Source organism: Anticarsia gemmatalis, chromosome 6, assembly GCF_050436995.1.
Source record: "Anticarsia gemmatalis isolate Benzon Research Colony breed Stoneville strain chromosome 6, ilAntGemm2 primary, whole genome shotgun sequence".
Classification (NCBI taxonomy): Eukaryota; Metazoa; Arthropoda; class Insecta; order Lepidoptera; family Erebidae; genus Anticarsia; species Anticarsia gemmatalis.
This window is the reverse complement of record NC_134750.1, coordinates 4,732,143-4,743,433: the sequence shown is the minus strand read 5'-3', so window position 1 is coordinate 4,743,433 and position 11,291 is coordinate 4,732,143. Positions and strand designations below refer to the sequence as shown.

Here is an 11,291-nt window from a genome sequence, read left to right as displayed (position 1 = left end):
GGACGGAATGTGTAGTACTTACCATGTTCGTAACCAGGTGTATATTTAAAATCGTCTCCAATTTGAAATCTTTCGAAGTGAAATGACGAATTTTCTTGAGGTTGCCGTACGTGATGAATCAACTCTAGGGAACTGTCTCGGTTTAGCAAGGATCTTCCTCCTTCAGAAGTGGCTCTGGAGCTGTAAGGTGCTGCTGGGCTGGTGGCTCTGTCAGTGCCACTCCCCGGCGTGTCTGGTCCAACGGCTCTGTGGGTTGTTGGGTTCTGTTCAGTACCAGAACTGGCGTCTCTTGTTGTGGGTCGTCCATCTTGGCCGGGTCTTCGTGAGTCTTCTGGATTACCTGAAATTTTATTAAACACGTTTTTATTTGTATAGAATTAGAATGTATGTAGATCTGGCAAATGCTCATCGATTAATGGACTAGGGCTAATAAAATCAACGTGAAACTCCGAGGCGACAAGGGATGAGCTGGACAAAATAGAGTCACAATTAGAATTCTCCCTGATTATGTTTATTAGCAATTACTGCTCTGCACTGCACAACAAAAATAATTAAATTAAACATAAAAACAACACAATACGTAATAGCAGCTGCAGAACCAGTTCTCGCTGTTGACTTTTTTGGGATAAGTAATACACGTTAAGGATTCCATAATGAAAACTGTAATGTAGTCAAAAAATTGTGCCAAATTGTGCAACAGACAATACATTATTATAATTGAAGATTCGATGTAGTGTGCGACATCGGCCAGGGTCGCGCAAGGCATCGCGTTGCCCGGTCAAGTGCGACCGCTTACCATGTTTGGGCACCACGAGGGCTCACATGATAACATAGCCCTAGAGTCGCATATAAAGTTGTGGATTTTGAACAGGTTTTCGGGAATCGGCGGTGCATTTAATACACTGTTTAGTAGGACTTATGATCTTTATTAAGCAACCTACAGTGTAAGTTAGAAAGTACCTCACGTAGAAATGTTTGCTCCCGTTAATGATGCGTTTAAATAAATAAATAAAATAAATATTTTGGGACAATTCACACACGGTCATTTGATTCCAAACTAGGCAGAGCTTGTACTATGGTTACCAAATAACTGATAAACATACTTATATACTTCTAAATACATACTTATATAGATACATTAACATCCAGGCTCAGAACAAATACTCGTGCTCATCACACAAAGATTTGTCCCGGGTGGGATTCGAACCCACCACACGCGGCGCTACGGTTGTTGCGGCGAGGTGACCGCTTAAACCACTGCGCCAAACGTGCAGGTTTTTTTCACTAGGTTAATTATTTATGTGAACATGTATTTTACTATAAAGGTCTACTATATCACGATTAGGTGCAGATATACCTAGATAGATGTTTCCTTATATTGAAAATTACTTGGAAGTGTTATAAGTCAGCAACTTCCTTTTTCGTTGGTAAACATATTTAGGTAGTCGCGACGCATTTGTTGTGGCACAACCGCGTCCTTTGAGGTCGGCTTTGACATTAAGTGAATTCATTGATCGATGTCCGTCAATAACGAAGATAAATCTTCTATGTGATTTAAAAGGACTGCAAGAACTAATGGCCATTTACCAAGTCTGATGTAAAAGTATCTGAAAGATTTATTAATTCTTTTGCAAAATAAGATGGCATGGCTGCCAGCATTCTGGGAACGTTCCCGGTAGACAGCGATGTGGAGAAGTACTACGACGAGAAGCGCGCTTCCCGTCCTCATATGGTTTGATTTTGTTTTTTGGTTTATAATTCAAATCATAAATTGTTCATATTTTTTTTACTTGTAGCAAAGTTTTAATATTTTTTCATTAACTTTTGTAAATATTCTTGTAGTTATGATAAGTAAATAAGATTGCATGAATGTTTCATTGCTTTTATTACCATGTTCTCTGTATCACGCGAATCTACCAGTGAATGTCTGTGATAACACTTTTACGTGATGATTAATCCATTCATAATAGACACAATTTAAGTGCATTGGTAAAACACTGTGACTCATTGGAACTATTTACAGAATTTTACCTTACTTTATGTAATTGATTAGTGACAAAATAAGTCGTTTGACATGACGTGTTTTCTCAATAAATATAGCACTTAAGTTTGTAGTTCTCTAAGGTGTGAAGATAATTATTAGGTAATAAACAGGCCACGTAATACAGTTTGTAGGGTCGGCCGCGACGTGCCGCCGCGAATACTAAAATCGATTAAGGAAACAAATAATATTTATGCACAAACCTCGACCTCTTTCTATGTTACGAAACATTTTTTTCCACTTACATTCTTTATGTTGATCGACAGTAATAATTGATGTTGTTTACTGTTTTTAAAAGATCCTTTTTTTTGGCAATAGGCTTTAGAAGGTAAAAGAGAATTTTATCGTTAAATGAGTAATGTAGCTTCTGATACTTGAAAATTCTAAAGTTTAAATAATATTGACTTGTGTAAGCTATCAGGTATGCTTCAATTCACAGGATAGACAGATTTGGAAGGAAAGAGAGAAGGGTTTTGCCCAGTAGTGGGGCAATAAATGAGCCTAAAAAAAGAAATGCCTCAATTGGAGAAGAGGCCCTTGCCCAGAAATGGGGCCGCAATGTAAGTTGAGTTGTAAGTTAAATGTTTATTAGAATCTTTGAAGATAGGTACTCTGTATTTTTATCGTTAATACAATTGCATTCTATTGTAAGAATAAGGATAATCTTCTAGGATTTTCCACAAATGATCGATATCTATAATGCTTGCCAAGTAATACAATAAGTATACAAACTAAACCGATATTTCCTATTAGAAAAGTATCACACGCAATACAATTGCCAAGACAATTTCCCCCTTATCGTACTTATAAATAGGATTTAGAATGCCTTGTATGTTTAAACATGCTTAAAGGAGGTCTTCCTCGGAAGTTTCTGCCTTTTCTGACACGATTAGTTCCTGTTTATGTCTAACGTTATTTGTTTTCTATACGTGATAGAATTTCATTGGATATTTATTGAGGAAATATCAGTAATCTAGTTTATTCCTTTTGAAACGTTTACGCCATTTAGCTAACGACTACCCATATAGAGTCTATTTCTAACACATACATATGCAACCTTCTTGTAGGTGCAATATAAAACTTTTTCCAAGGGATTTACTTCATAGAGTCAGGACTGAGAGAGCAAACTTTTTAAACACAAACTTCATATATCGTTTGATACTTCCGTTTTGAAATGATTTCAATATTTCCGCGAGTCATTTTCTTGCATTTATGTGTCGTTTTGCTTCTCAGTGATTTTGAAACAATAAAAACTACGGATATAATTTAAAAAATGTGTACTCACGACTCATCTGAACATATTAATGTTTATATTTATTCGATGCAACGAACACAAGTTCGGAATGGTTCCCTTAATTATGTACGTACACTTTAAATTTCAATCATCACACACTGAAAATTTTATAAGGTTCTTTCAAACCTAATTTTTAATTGATCCTATTTAGTTTCCATACTGATATTATTTACATTGATAACTATTATTCTGCTCTATTTGATAACCAACTTTATTATGACATTTTGTTGACATTGAAATGTGCAAAGTGACGCTTGCTTGAAATAAGGTTATGTTAGGCAGAATATACACAAGGTGATGCATTATTTCTTTGGTATATTTAGATTTTTGCAGTTTTATAACTGGAAAGTAAATAAGCTTGTGGGTTATACAATAAGAACAAACATTTTAACCCTTCCAGCAAAGTTCCAAGGCGTGTGTTAGTAGGCGGACGTCACAGATGCCAGTAATACAGGGCGGGATGTAAACCTCTTGATAGGAAGTTTGTTGTGTTTTTCTTTAATGCAGGGTTTGTGTTAATGCAGGTGTACTGTCACTATATAATCGACGTAGTCCTGTTGTTACTATGGCCTTGTTATATAAAGCAACATCTTCAAGTTTCAACAGGAGTTTCAGTGTCTACGCAGTACGAGATTGATAAAGTAGTTACATCATCTATCTCTGCTTACGGATAACTAAATTTAGTCACCGACATGACATTCTGCAATCTTATTTTTCACTTGTCATCACACGATTTGGGTTCACATTATCCAGATTTAGATTACAAATACATTTTTGCACGTTGTCAGTAAACCTCTTAGTCAGATTATCGATATACGCACGAATCCAGGCGTAATAGAACTATGAACAATTACGGCTTACTAAGGCTGTGTTTCGTGATCTAAAACGTAAATAAAAGAGTTGTAAGATAAAATAGTAACAGCGTGAAAGGTCGCGACTAAAGTTTTCCTTCTAAACCGGTAAATCGAGAAAAATAAAGTAAAATGACGCTTGAATTGAAACAATACTCCGATGACGGGAGTAATACAAATTCATCATTTGCTGAAGCAGTGCACGGAATGTTGCGTGCGAATTATTTAGTGTATGTGCGTGACCTCACCGAATGTCGGCGCGACGCGCAATGCGCGATGACGCGCGCTCAGACGTGCGCCCTTCGTGCTCATTGGGCTTTTAACTCTCTTGATTACTGACTTGTCCAAGGTTTGGACTGGGGACATTGTTGTTTGTATATGGAAAATTTGTAGATACATTTTATTTCTCGGTAAGTGTTAGTCGTATGTCCATTGTACTTAGCTTGCGTCACTAATTGCTGGATAAATACTGCTCTTTCTTTTGTTGATTAGTACCAATTTATTTAATTATGCAACTATCAATGAATGGTGGTCGCATTTGCAGTACTTTTTTTTACGTAGAATTATAGTATTTACTAGTCTAACAGCAATAACTTGAAGCATTATTTAATTATCCTGACATTTAAAACAACTTTTCGGTCTATACTTATTTGCTTTACTCGCACGTGTATCGTAGACTTTACTTTAAATGAGCGGCAACTTGTGTAGAGTTTAACAAACCATCCAACTTTTTAAGCTGCTTACTCGTTTTGGCGTTTAACTTCTTGCACGTACACAAACGCTGACATTGTCACTTTATGTTCAACTTTTTCAGTCATTATTTGCGTAGCTTTTCAGATAATAATATATTATGTTTCACGCATCACGTATTTAACTAGCACCTTATAATGTATCGCAATTGTAGGCCTAATGTTTTAAAACCCGGTAATCGTGTTATGTAAATGCTGCATTTCGACAATCATTTTAGACACGTCGAACGTTGACCGCATAAAAACAAATAGCTATAAATTACAATACTTTATTTTATTGTTACATTACATACGGAACGAGCGAGGAACAGGAAAGTGACATCTGCGAACTGCGAACCACTCATTGTATTAGAACCATAATTTACATGCAAATTGAATTCACGAATGCTCAGATGTTCATTAACAACGTGGATTCGAATTTGTTACATGTTGACTTGAATCAAAGTGACAGTAATAGCCCAAATGTAATGTGTTATGGAAAATTGCAATTATTAAAAATCAATGACAATTAGAAATTCGTCTAGAAAGTACTTCGAAACATCGTGGAGAAAGTTAGCATATCTAAAATTCTGCCAGTTCTTGAAAGCTAAGAAACCCCTTTGCTTGTCCAGCCTGGTGACTTAATAATTGTGTTCTCTCTCACTGCGGTATTTCCTGTCCCAGCAGTGGGAAAGTACCTAATGGGTAAAATTTGTTTATTTTCCTAAGGGTTGTGTAATACAATTGTTAACTACGCGTTTTATTAATTACGTGTATTACGCGTTTAAAGTGATTTTTGATAAAGATAAACACCGAGCCATTGTCTTGATATTGTGAGTATCCGGTACTTCGTTCTTTTATTACTTTAACTGTCAGAACAAGGCTTTAATGCGCATCTAATTCAATCATGGTGGAAGTATCTTCTCCATTTCCAAACAAGTGGTAGATGTCAACATTTGACCTAAATATATATTCGCTTAGCCTTTGTTCCAAACTATGTTGGAGTCGGCTTCCAGTCTCACCGGATGCAGCTGAGTACCAGTGTTTTACGTGGAGCGACTGCCTATCTGACCTCCACAACCCAGTTACATGGGATAACACGATAACCCTTCGGTAAGACTGGTTGTCAGACTTTCAAACTTCTGACTACTGTTAACGGCTGTCAAAGATCTTCGAAAATGACAGCCGGGACCCACAATTTAACGTGCCTTCCGAAACACGGAGGAACTCGATATGTATAAGATGGTCACCCATCCACGTAACAACCTTATTGGAACTTAAGTGATACTTTACTTTTAATACGATGCATAGCTTATTTGTTATATCATTGAAGTAAAGTAAAAAGCCCGTTATGGTTTTAAGGAGGATCTACCCTGAATGACTTTAGAGCACAATATCTTGTAGTGTAGACTTACTTACAAACCTTACTTAAAATAATGTCGGCCCTTGCCCCTTAGCATTGCTCCGCTTGTGTTCGGGTCGTCTGGTCTAGGTACACCTCTACGTATTGTCTAAGTCTTGAATTCTGCTCACACTAGCAAGTTCCAACATGATAACGTCATTCAAGGCCACCAACGAAAGGTTTTTCACACTACTTGCATTTACGATTCATCATTCTGTCTGTATATCAGATAAATTTTGTCAATTCATCAGTGTCAATATGAAATAATCTCTAAAACTTACGATATAGTTTATGAGATAAAAAATTACGTATGATCTGATTAAGCTATTTAGTTAAAGTTACGCCATAGTAATAAATGTTTGGTTAAATCGTAAACATTGTTTGACACTCCGCAATTAATTTATTGTTTCTAATAACATGCCCTAAATGAACTGAAGCATATTCCTGATTATTCCATTGTATCGATCAATGGCTTCAGTCAATAATAAAACAAAGTTTTTCCTACTATTACAAAGTGCAAATGCCTCTTATTCGGGAGCCAAAATTGCGAAAATAAAGCACTGAATGCATGCAGCGTACTATATGCTTCATCCTAAAAAGCATCAGTATTCGCAAATCGGGGATATGACTAAATTATAAATTGTAGGGATCGTAGCAAATGGCGTTCTTTGATCACAACGTGTCCCCGAAAAGAGCATAATTTATGTTTGTAATATGTATGTATGTGTAAGTAAAATATAATTTGTAGCTAATTCTTTCATATAATATTTAAGATGGCGCTGCTACGAAGCTACACGGTGCTACGTCAGCGTTCCCGATGCGTGTGACGTAGAGAGCGGAGTTTAGCCACGTTAGCCGGTCTGATGAAGCCCCGCCGATCAATCCTATTACCTCGACATTACTAACCTAACTTAGACAATATGCCTGATAGCTGATGCGGATGTTCGTAAGTTTGTTCTTTCATATTATAGAGTAGAGAAAACCATCTACTTATAACTATTGATCGGTAGACTTGTAAATATAAGATTTTGATTTATGATTTGTTTGGTAATGAATTAACACATTGCTGTCTCACTGGTGGGCAATGATCTTATGGAATTGAAAGGAAAGGGGAGCTTTAAATCCAGGTATTTCAAATACTAAAGGGACTAGACTAACTTATTGTAAATAAATTTGATTTCATTCTAGGCAGATACTCAAGTTCATCTTATTTTATGATATCTACGCTTGAGATTTGCTTGAGATTTAAATCTGCCTTTCATTTATCATTATAGGCAATGCATGTAGGAAAAAGATACTGAGCAATGACTAAGATGAGAGATTATGTATTTTCAGTTTCAAATCTCTATTTCAAGTGGATGACACATAGATGTGATACAATCTAAAAACTATAGTTACCTAAATAAGTTTTTGTTACCAAGATAATATGATACATAGAGTGTATAAATATAAAATATGCATAAAATGTTTTAAGTGTGATTGATTGTTATTTGCAAAGGGTATGTTATCACAAGTAGGTAAATGTGTGAACAAATATTGTTGAGTATTGTTCTGAAAGTATCTCTCGAACACATGCTACTGCTATGTACAATCGGCTTCAAAAGTATATATGTATTTTTTTATTAGCTTTTTGTGTCCCACTACTAGGCAAAGTCCTCCCCTCTTTCCTTCCGAACCTGCATACGTCTAATATGTTTTATACCCAATCGTATTTTTTGTATAAAAGACATCATCATCATCATCATTGGCATGTACTCATTTGTTGCAAATGAGGGTATAGGAATTTAGGGTGATGATAGGTAGAATTCTATTAGATACATACTAAAAATCATGCCTTATTCCCATATGGGTAAGTAGAGACTAAAAAACGCCACTTGCTTCGACCCTCTTGTTCCATTCACAGCCATGTACATATGTAAATATAAATATAATTAATGTTTTTGGTCAAGAAACAATACGCAGTGAAAGTACAATGCCTGTGATGTTAATATACAGTAGTGATAACACTATTTTAATTTGTAAAAATGTTCTTTTTAGCACTGTGTTCTTTTGACGCTAATTGTACCTATAAATGCAAACTCAATTGTGCGTAGAAGGGTATCTGAATACAGGAATTGTATCCAACATTTGAGATATGTAATTGTTTGATTATATGAACAAAGGTAGGAAGAATTCTTTGTAACACTCGCTATTTGTTCCGTCTTAGGGTTCAGTAATTCTGAGCAAGTCCTTTGCGTTGTCAACTTTAGGCTATGTAGACGAGTTCTAGTAATATTACTAACCCCCGGTTTCTGAGTACATTTAACGGTCGTTTATCTTTTCAATAGCGTCAAAACTCATACAAAAAAGGTATTGAATAGATAAACTACAGCTAAATGTACTCAGAAACCGGGGGTAAGTAATGTATCGATCTATCAGTTATTTATCGGCGGTGATTGATCATCATGGCCCTGAACTTTTTAAAAGATACCGCATTTAAAATATATCTAGATGTGTATTATCAATTTGTTTAACATATATGTAGTTACCGTTTTTTTCAATATTTTCCTGCTAATCATTTTGGTGCACCATTTCAGAACGTTTTATTATAACTGTCCAGTTAGGTATTCAAATCTAGAATTTGATACTGTAAGAGCGTGCTTTTATTTACTCATCATACATAATTATATTGCCCCATCTTCAATGGCCAGATAGATACGAATCATATTACGAATAAAATAGAGCCAATCTAGCAACCCTGGAATTAAATACTCTTTCAATGTAAGTCAGTCGCTAAGATTGCGATCAGCTAAACTGGGAGTCCCGTACTCAAGATTATCTAACTGTGACGTCACAGTAATTTTACGTTAATAGATCACTCGGTGACAGTTCAATATACACCGTCGAGTAGGTACTCCAAGAGACTTTCTTTGTAGAGCCAACACTCGGTAGTCCATGTGTTATCTTGTTTAAGAGTCGGGTATACCGACGTCTGAGCTGTCACCGCGTGATTGATACGTAAGGTTGATTTGTGGAAACCGCCTTTGAACGACGCAAGGTCGCTGCGTAACCTTGAAAAAAAATTATGCATGTGGACTGGGCTGCAGTAACTTCCTATAAGTCGGCTGCGGAAAACTCAACTAAGTTTTCTTATATAAACGGGGAAACACATCGATTAAAGCAAACAAATAATAAATAACAATGAGGTATGAAACAAAAAAGGGGATTAGTGACGGAAAGTTTGGTGTTCTAGTTTGTCCAGCAGGTTCAGTTATCTCGTGAAGATGTACTCGTCTCGGCGAGTTCTGAGAAATCTGAATGCAGATAATAGAGAACATATCATTTATCTTAACTGTACTCTGGTACATTTGTACTTAAAATATATTTTGATACATAAAAAGTAATACTGTAGTTTTAAAAACATAAACTAGTAAGATATGCGTGAATAATTCGATGGCGAGTTCAGATCTCGTTCGTAAAACTTTACAAATCACGACTGTCAATTTTATGCGCTACCATTAACATTGCGAATGTCCTTCCTGTCATTTCTTCCTTTGATTTTCACGGTTTGTGTCACAAAAGTTTATTTAAATGAGCCGCATGAAGATAGTTCTTGTTTTTGCTTCAGTCACGAGGGATGGAGGTGTAGAGCGGTATCGTGCGGGAGCTAGCCTTGCTCATTATGATATAAATATGCAACAATACGCTGTTTGTCGTCTTCAAACAACGAATCAACATATTAATGTCTCATTATTTATTGCACCTTGTAAATTATTGCACAAGGTAAATAGCTACGCACTTATAGATTTCAAGTGCAAGTACGATAGTGGGGATAGGTAAATATTATGGTGGTACAGTTATCTTTCGTGCCTGTTGTCGATGGTAACTTGTAGGTATATATTATAATTCAACTTGTATCTGTGGTTTATCGTGACATATTTCAGAGGTTTATCTGTACTATTGACACGTTAAATCGATAAGATCTGTCTGTGAACTTGAAACACGAGATTAAAGCAACCTGTACCACTATGTATGTGTGGTGGTTTTGGGTAAATTTGTACTCACTCATATGTATAAGTTTCATTTAGAGATAATGGTGGTGGTTTGAATAACGTAATGTAGGTTTGTTGTTGCAGGTGTCATTTCGGGAAAAGAGATGGGTTGTTGTTTACACTGTTAAAGTAGCGAAAGTTTGGTGCCGGGTCGGGATGGCTTGATAAACTAATATTTGACTACACGTCTTCCATTCCCAGGAAGAGAAAAAAATACGGTTAGCATGTCAAACTGTAGATGTTTTACAGGTTACGTATAGATTAAGCCGTTAATTAAAAATGAATTATGACGTAATATACAAAAAAATCATATTAGAAGACTTTTACTCTTGTTATTTATGCTATGTACATAACGTTCCTAAAAACTAAATGGTTTTTAATATTATTTATCCAAAGATATTGAATATAAAGTTTTGCAACAAAATGACTTAAAAATTATAAGATTTATACAGATTACATTTTGACTCAATATATTTTCAATAAAGCATGAAAATCCTCACAAAACGTTCCATATCAAAGTACAAAAGTAATTCCTTAACGTAGATATTTACACGAAGCGATAAGTATTCAATGAAATCACATTTGGGCTTGATCTGTTGAATCCGTGAGCGTTATTCTCAATTTGATAGCTTTAGTACAAAGATAGAAAGAAATGGCAAAAGCAATAAGACGAACAGACAATCAGTTTGTTTATATAAGACGGTATTGGAGGATACAATCACTCGCCAACTCCCTGGGACGCAATAAGCGTAATCCCCGGGGCGAGGCACCGAGAAATATAACGTTAGAAGTGACTTTAAAATCGTTTTCTCAAACTGGAATACGTTAAAATTTGTTAAACTGAGAGTCTCCCCTACTATATTGTTATTTGACAATGAAAATGTTAGGAATGTAAGAATTTTGAAGTAAATAGTTTTTGTAAGCTAAACCGCAATATTAAAATT

At 35.6% G+C, this 11,291-nt stretch overlaps 1 long non-coding RNA gene across 1 annotated transcript; it reads left to right on the top strand.

Annotated features, from left to right (window-relative positions):
* Positions 1-4,267: 4,267 nt before the first annotated feature.
* On the top strand, positions 4,268-10,630 carry LOC142973923 (uncharacterized). The gene is made up of 3 exons (XR_012959535.1): positions 4,268-4,596; positions 7,090-7,262; positions 10,432-10,630. It is a non-coding gene; the product is annotated as an uncharacterized LOC142973923 (long non-coding RNA).
* Positions 10,631-11,291: the final 661 nt, after the last annotated feature.